Source organism: Prionailurus viverrinus, chromosome D1, assembly GCF_022837055.1.
Source record: "Prionailurus viverrinus isolate Anna chromosome D1, UM_Priviv_1.0, whole genome shotgun sequence".
Taxonomy (NCBI): domain Eukaryota; kingdom Metazoa; phylum Chordata; class Mammalia; order Carnivora; family Felidae; genus Prionailurus; species Prionailurus viverrinus.
The window spans coordinates 39,764,107-39,773,242 of record NC_062570.1 but is presented as its reverse complement, the minus strand read 5'-3'; positions in this window follow the sequence as shown (position 1 = coordinate 39,773,242).

Sequence of the window (9,136 nt, the reverse complement as noted above, 5' to 3'; positions counted from 1 at the left end):
TGGACACACTATGAGCTTTGACAAATACGTAAGGACACATAGCCATCATTACAATATCGTACAGAATAGTTTCCCTGCCCTAAAAGTTCCCTGTGCTTCACTTATTTAAGAAATCAAAGGGGCGCCTGGGTGGCTCAGTCGGTTAAGCGTCCGACTTCAGCCAGGTCACGATCTCGCGGTCGGTGAGTTCGAGCCCCGCGTCGGGCTCTGGGCTGACAGCTCAGAGCCTGGAGCCTGTTTCAGATTCTGTGTCTCCCTCTCTCTGACCCTCCCCTGTTCATGCTCTGTCTCTCCCTGTCTCAAAAATAAATAAATGTTAAAAAAAATTAAAAAAAAAGAAATCAAAAAGACAATAATATTTCACTACATATGAAAACTGTGTGAAACTCAAATTGCAATGTTCATGAGCAAAGTTTTATTGGGAAGCAGGCACACCCATTTGCTTACATATGATCTATGGCTGCATTGGCTCTACAGCAGAGTGGAGTAGTTATGGGGGGGGTGCGTGGCCTGCAAAGCTGAAAATATTTACTATCTGGCCCTTTACAAAAAAAGTCTGCTGACCACTAATCTAGACGATAAGTTCTGGAAAGTTTGAATCGTCACCTCTCAGCACTTAGCAAGTGGATGTGAACCTAGTAGCTTTCTGCTCTAACCTGACTTTTTTAAGGCAAAAATGTCCCGTCTGGAATGTTAGCAATTCTTACCACAATTTTCTCCCTAGAATCCCTTCTGCCATTTTGTTATGGGTCTTTATCACTTACGTCTAGATTTTTTTTTTTTAAAAGGTGAGTCTCTGACAAGAGGTGTGCAGTTGATATGTTCATAAGTCATAAAATTGTGGATCAAAGAATTTATTCATTTGCTCCTGTGGTGTCCTCCCTCCTCCCAACAAACATTCACTTAGTATTTGCTTTCTGTTGTGTGCAGTCCTGCTTCGTCAAGGTTAAAAAAAGGAGCCCCAGTCCTTAGGGAGGTCAGAAATGACTCCGGATAACAGATAAAATAACTCCAACACAGTGTGGTAAGTGCTGTAATAAGCTTCAGACACCAATAACAGAATCATAGGCCCAAGAATCAAAGAACCACCAATCATTTATTTAACAAATGTTTACCAGGTACCTGTTAAATACCAAGTACTGTGCTAGGTGTTGGGAATATTATGGGGGCAAGACATCTTAAAGAGCTCTTAGTCTACCTTATATTTATCATAAATATAGGAGGGATTTTTGAGGCCATGTGATGCAACCCTCTTATCTGATGAAAGAACCCTCACCATAGCTATCTTGGCAAGTGTCACGGACATTAATGTGGTCTATTCCAGTGATAGGAAACTCATGGACTAATTTATGGTCATTATGCTTTATTTGAGTGAAACTGTGCCTCGGTAGAAATTGTATGTTTCAGGGCTCAAAAGCACCTGCTGAAAAAAATCTGTTCTTTTTAAAATATTATTTTATTTTTTCATCATGATAAGTGTACCCTTTAATCCCTTCACCTATTTCGCCCATCCCCCACTCCCCTCCCCTCTGGTAACCACCAGCTTGTTCTCTATAGTTAAGAGTATTTCAGAGCACCTGGGTGGCTCAGTCGGTTAAGAGTCTGGCTATTGGTTTTGGCTCAGATCATGATCTCACGGCTCATGAGTTTGAGCTCCAGGGAGGGCTCTGCACTGACAGTAGGGAGACAGCTTGGAATTCTCTCTCTCTCTCTCTCTCTCTCTCTCTCTCTGCCCCTTCCCCACTTGTGCACGCCCACCCCCCCCCCCCCCCCCCATCTCTCAAAATAAACATTAAAAAAAAGACTGGGTGGCTCAGTTGGTTAAACTTCCGACTTCGGCTCAGGTCATGATCTCACGGTTTGTGGGTTCAAGCCCTGCATAGGGCTCTGTGCTGACAGTTCATAGCTCGGAACTTGCTTCAGATTCTGTGTCTTCCTCTCTCTCTGCACCTCTCCCACTTGTGCTCTGTCTCTGTCTCTCTCTTTCAAAAACAAATAAACATTAAAAATTTTAGAAAAAGACTGTTGCTTGGTATGCATATGTGTGTCTCTCCTTTTTTTCCTTTGTTTTGTTTCTTCAAATCCACATATGACTGAAATCATGGTATTTGTCTTTCTCTGACTGACTTATTTCACTTAGCATTGGACTCTCTAGCTCCATCCATGTCGTTGCAAATAGCAAGATTTCATTCTTTTCATAGAGAGTAATATTCCATTGTGTGTGTGTGTGTGTGTGTGTGTGTGTGTATTACATTTTCTTCATCCATTCTTCTGTCGATGGACACTTACACTGCTTCCATATCTTGGCTATTGTAAATAATGCTGTTGTAAACATCGGGGTGCATATATCCCTTTGGATTAGTGTTTTGTACTCTTTGGGTAAATAGTAGTGCAATTGCTGGGTCAAAAAGTAGTTCTATTTTTAACTTTTTGAGAACACTCCATGCTGTTTTCCAGAGTGGCTGCACCAATTTATGTTCTCACCAACAGTGCAGGAGTGTTCATTTTTCTTCATATACTTGCTAACACCTGTTGTTTCTTATGTTGATTTTCGCCATTCTGACAAGTGTGAGGTGGTATCTCATTATGGTCTTGATTTGTATTTCCCCGATAATGAGTGATGTCGAGCATCTTTCCGTGTGTCTGTTAGCTGTCTGGTTGTCTTCTTTGGAGAGATGTCTGTTCATGTCTTCTGTCCATTTTTAATTGGATTATTTGGATATGCTCTATCCAACAGGTAGAGCATCCGACAGATATGTCTTTCAACAGACGGAATTTAATATAAGGAATTGGTTATGGAAAAGACGAAAGAGCTTAGAAGCCAAACATGAGATGAGACAATCCCATGATTAGTAACAGTAGGATGTTTAGCTCCATCCCTAGGCCGAGCTCGACAACAGAACAAGGTAGCCTTGTCAGAGTGCGATGCTGGAACTGTGTGGCCGGAGTCAGAAGCCAGTCAGAGGGGGGACCACAAGAAGTCACAGAAGCTGGGGCTCAGAGGGGACGACCACTTCCAGAAATGCCACCCAGTGTAGACTGGAAAAGACACCATTATCTTGGTTTCTGCTTTCCTCTGCCAGGGAATCCAACTGACCTCACCACCCAGAAGCCAGGAGACAAGGGAGTTTGTGAAATGCAGAGAACGGGTCTGAGCAAATCGGGAACTGGCCAGCTCCCTTAGCATTCCTCCTGCATGTTGCATGCTTACAAATGGTGCCGAGGGAGTGCCCCTGGGCTCAGTGGTGCCACAAAGCTTGTTCCACATTTGCTTGCGTATTTCCTCAAGGTAACTTTGCCCCTCCTTATCCAGTCACCCTCCTGTGCCAAGAGAGACAAGCCTGTGGAATGCCCGCACACTCCAAAGTCTCCAGAGTACAGGCTGGAATGACAACTGGCCACAGAAGGTGTGAAGAAAGCTTTAGCCCAAGTTTTACCCCTAAGTCTATTAGCTCAGCAAGTTATTTAAGCAGCTGATCTACCAGGAGGATAGAAATGAATAAACATTCCCGTCTGCTTGCAGGAAAGCAATGAGATAATCTGTGTAGAGTCTGATACGTGCTCTATGTGCAGGGTATGGTAACTATTATCATTCATTTATTTACACACACACACTTAGTGCCTATCATGTGCCAAAGTCTGTTCTAGGGTAGATGCTGCGAATAAAGTGATAACCAAAAGACAAGATTCGTGCCCTCTTGGAGCTTACATTTTAGTGAATGTCAATACCTTTTTCTTTCACTCGAAAAAGAAAATGAATTGAGATTCGCTTTTCTCATCTCGCCTTGTTCACCCATCGTTCAGTTGAAAGACTTATTGACACCTAGCACAAGGTGATGCCTACTCTCTGGGCGTAGGGAGGAGGGCATATGAATACGTTCTGAACCAACCAGTCAGACCACAAAATGGCCCTCACGTCCCAGAAATTGGTGCCTGGAAGTAGCCATGGGCAGACAGGTAGTACCTGAACATTCTTTCATAGACTCCACAGATGAGGCTAAGAATTTGCCCCCCTACACGTTGGTGTGGTGTACCCTTTGCTGCTAAACGATCCCACCAATCAGAACCACCAGCAAGCTCTGGGAGTTGGTTAGAAATGCAGAATTTCAGGCTCCAGCCTGGCTTTACTGAATCAGAACCTACAATTTAACAAGATCCCCGGGTGATTTGTATGCACATTAAAGTTTGGGAAGCACTAGTGTAATTCATGAAGTTAAGACTTTGCTCAGCTGGTATCACAGGCTTCTATGTGGGATTTCTGATCGTGAGGCACAATGTGCCGTTTTCTGGCGTGGAGAAATCTTTCTGAGTTCCCATGGAGTGAGCTCATCCTGCTTTACCTCTCAGACAAGCTAAGAAATTGGACAGCTGGAACACGTTCCTGGTACTTCTAACAACAATGGAAAGAGAAAGAAAGAAAAAGAAAGAGAATGAAAGGAAGAAAGAGGGAAAGAAAGAAAGAGGGAAAGGGAAGAAGAAAGAAAAGAAAGAAAGGGAGAGAGAGAAGCAGGAGGAGGAAGAGGAAGGAGAGGAAGAAGAGGAGGAGGAAGATGGAGGTAGGGAGGGAGAAAGAAGGGCCACGTTTACGTAGGAAGAGAGGGCTCTAAGCCAGAGATGCCCACACTGTCCAGGGGTGAATCTTACTGGGTAGCTGCACAGTTCTGACACCGGCCTTTCCTTTAAAGCTAATGTGGGCCCAGGATCCTATGTATAAGCAACTTAAAACTGCCTCTCTCTTGCTGTCAGATTTGGGCAGTGGGCAATGGGTCAACTCTTAATCTTTGAAACAGTCAAACTCTGATTTTAATTCCTTCTTGCCTTCTCTGACGGCATGGAAATTACTATTTATTCCTAAAACTGAGCTTAAGTGCCAACTCTTCTGTGATTCCCTGAATATAAAGCTTACCCGAGGCCTTCAGTACCCTTCTAGACTGACCTTCCAGGGCACGAAGCTATGGCAACTCTTCCCTTGCCAGCCTCCTCTTCTCCCTCTTATAACTCAGGCTAGCCTCTTATCCTCGCTGCTCTTCCCAAGGAGTAAGGTGCCAACTAGATCATCAGATAAATGGGTCATGCTTCGATGCTGTGGGAGAGAATTAAGGGTGGTTCAGGTGTTTACACAGAGGCCTCCTCGAGTCCTTAATGAAGTCTACTAACTACTTGGAGGAAGGCTTCTGTCCAGGTAGAGAGAAGCAGTAAAAAGAAAAGCAGAGAACTTCCTGTGTATGCTTCTGGACAGCCATGTTGCCTGCACGCAGGGCTTTGTTACAGGCAAAATTAATTTGGCAAAGATGGGTTGCTTCTTAGCCTGGATCTCTGCCAGGCAACACGGGGCAATAATTCATTTATCCCATAGCTATGTGCATGAAGGGTGAAGAGATCCCTAAAAACTATAGCTTTCAAGCCAGGGATGGGTTGGGTGTTGCAGAGGGGGGCTGTGCACACATGTGGGTGTGTATTTCAAACCTTACGGGATGCACGGAAGGACAAATGGGCTTGTATATTTGGGGAAAGTTTCCTGGGTGTTTCCCAATCATTTGCCCAATGATAACCACCTAAACCAATCAGTTTCTCTCATTCATTGCGTGATTCGTTCATTCATACAGCAAACATATTATGATGCACACATACAGAGGTTAATAAAACAGTCCCTGTCTTCTGAGTGCTTACAGTCCTGCTTGCTTGGACCTCACCCATTTATGAATGAATTCAATTCTTGTCTGTCCTGCCTCCATCGCAGTCCTGCCCTGGGAAGACTCCGCGGTCCCCTTCTCTTGTTTTTAAATTCGTAGACTTTATCTTATTTTTTTTTAGCAGTTTTAAGTTTGCAAACAGTTGAGCACAAAGTATAGAGAGGCTCCCTCACTCCCCACCCAGCCGTTCCTATCATTAACATCTTGTGTGCATTTGTTGCAAGGGATGAGCCAACATTGAAACATTATTACCTAAAATCCAGTTTGCATTAGGGTTCATTCCTGGCGCGCATCCTATGGGTTTGGACGAATGTATAATGACATATGTTCCCCATTACAGTATCATACAGAATAGATTCACTACTCTAAAAATCCCATCTGCAGCCCCTTTGCTCACCCATCCTGTTCTTCTCCAGTCTGCCTCCATGCCTCCCCTGCCCACGCAATGATAAGGTAAGATTAGACTCACTTGGATTGTAATCAAGGTGCAGAATATATTCAGGTTACCTTGTCCCGCCCCTGATTTACCAGCCAGACACCACTAAATCTTCCCCAAACTTGACAGGAAAGATATGTCCTACCCAGATCTCTGCCTTTCCACCCTGCCTACCCAGTGGAAAGATCCTAAAGGAGATAGGAGGAGGCCATGTCTCTAGGCACAGAAAGTTACAAAGAATCCAGTCAGCTAACAAGACAATTTAATTTCCTGCTGAGCAGCCTCAGGGAATTTCCCAAGAAATGCCAGGATTTTAGAAATGGCTTTTCTTTAATCTGGATGACTCATTCCTCCGGAGCCAGCCCCAGTCCTTTAATGGTGCATTTTGCAGATGTAATTTTAGTGGCGCTACAACGTGTCTAATGAAGTGATAATTTATGGATGCGCAGAGTATACGAGGCAGCAGTGGGGGGGGGGGCAGTTTAGCCAGTGCAGAAGGGAAGCCAAGGAATCAGCCCCGCTGAGAAGCTGCCCATGTCCCAGGTCCCACTGGCTTTGCCGCATATTGGGTGCTGGGAAACCTGTGGCTGGGAACGACCCTGACAATGTATTTTATCCTTTATTTTTAGAATCATTGCTCCAGGAAGGCTGCAGGGCAGACCGTGGTCATTCCAGTTTGCAAGATTATATCTGAATCTGGGGGCAACAGGTTCAGTAGGGTTGGGAACTGTGAAGTTCCTCCTTAGGACACTGATCTTTGGAAAACAATGATAAAGTGACATTCCTCATGGAGGAATGATAAATGATAAATGGGGTTTCCAGGAGGCCAGGACTGTCCCCAGTTCTCTCCCAAGGGCTCCTGACGATGCTTCTCTATTCCAGATTGCAGTGAACTGCCATCTGATCCTGCCTGGCAACCTGTCACTCCTTACAGCCGGTGGTCCCGCCATCACGGAACTCTTCATAACCCCTTTTCCCTGTCTCCTTACTTGTCCATAGGTACCACTAGACCGTATGCTCCCTTTTCACCCACCGAGGTCCGGACAGGCCGCACAACAATGTCAGCAAAGTATACAGGTTACTGGTACCAATGAATGAACGGAATGGTCGTGGTGGCTCTCCATTAATGGCACCTCTGTGCTGTAAAACAGAAGCCCCGGTGCTGTTTGAACTTCTTCCCTTTCCATCATGTGCTCGTTCCATTTGGTCACCAAGTCCTATCAGTGTCAATCCTGAAACATCTCTGGAATCCTCTTTCTTTGTTTCTACTGAAGTTAAGACTCAGCATCTCTTGTCAAAGTCGCCAGATAAAATGCAGAATGCCCAGCTACATTTGAATGTTAAAGAAACCATGAATTTTTTTTTTTAGTGTAAGTATGTCCTAAAAATTGCATATGACATACTTACGTTAACAAATTCATTGTTCATATACATCTCAAATGTAATTGGGTAGTCCTGTATTAAACTCTTTTTTGTGGTGACGAAATACCCATCAGATTTAGCCTTTTTAGCAATTTTCAAGTATACAATTCAGTGACATGAAGTGTATCCACAATGTCGTGCAGCCATCACCACTATGCATTTCCAGAACTTTTGCATCATCCCAAACAGAAACTGTACCCACTGTAAAAGAACTCCTCACCCCCTCCCATATGCTCTAGTAACATCTACCATATTTTCTGTCTCTTATGAATCTGCCTATTCTAGGTGCCTTATATCAGTGGAGTCATACGATATTTGTCCTTTTGTGTCTGTCTTACTTCACTTAGCATAATGTTTTTCAGGATCAGCCATGTTGTGGCATGTGTCAGAATTTCATTCCTTTTCAAGGCTGAGTAATTCGATTTTATGTACCACATTTTGTTTATCCACTCACCTACTGATGGACATCTGGGGTGTTTCACCTTCTTGTCTATTGTGAATAATGCTGCTGCGAACGTTGGAGTTCATAACTACCTGGAGTAGTCTCAGCTGTAATTGTTTTTGGAATTCACTAGAAGTGGAATTACCCAGTAATTCTATGTTTAACTTTTTGGTGAGCCATCAAACTGTTTCCACAGCAGCCACATTATTTTATATTTCCACCAGCAATACACAAGGATTCCAATTTCTCCACATGCTTGCCAACACTTGTTATTTTCTGTGCTTGAAAAAATTTATTTTTAGAATAGCCATCCTACTGAGCGTGAAGAAATACCCTGTTGTGTTTTTTTCCCATTTTATTTTATTATTATTGTTTAAATTGTAGTAAGAATATTTAACATGAGATCTACTCTCAACATTGTATAAGTGCATAGGTCGGTATTGTTAACAATAGGCACAACGGGGGCGCCTGGGCGGCTCAGTCGGTTAAGTGTCCGACTCTTGATTTTGGCTCAGGTCGTGATCTCATGCTTCATGAAATTGAGCCCCGCATCAGGCTCTGTGCTGACAGCATGGAGCCTGCTTGGGATTTTCTCTCTACCTCTTCCTCACTCGTACTCTCTCTCTCTCAAAAATAAACAAATAAACTTAAAAAAAAAAAACCCAATAGACACAATGTTGTACAGTGGATCTCTAGACCATATTCATCTTGCATAACTGAAACTTGACATCTGTTGAATACCATCTCCCCATTTCCCCCTCCCGCCCCTGGCAACAACCACTCTACTCTCTGCTTCTGTGAGTTTGTTAATTTTAGATAACTCATCTAAGTGGAATCATGAGGTATTGGTCCTTCTGTGACTTATTTCACCTTACATGGTGTCCTCAAGGTTCATCCATATTGTCACCTTTCACAGAATTTCCTTCTTTTCAAAAGACTGAATAACAGTCCATTGTATGTACATTGCCATATTTTCTTTATCCATCGCGGACTTTTAGGTTGTCTTGTCTATTGTGAATAATGCTGCAATGAACATGGGAGTGCCAATAACTCTTCAAGATTCTAATTACAATTCTTCTGGATAAATATCTAGAAGTGGGATTGCTGGATCATATGGTAGTCTTTCCTTCCTTCCATTCCTCC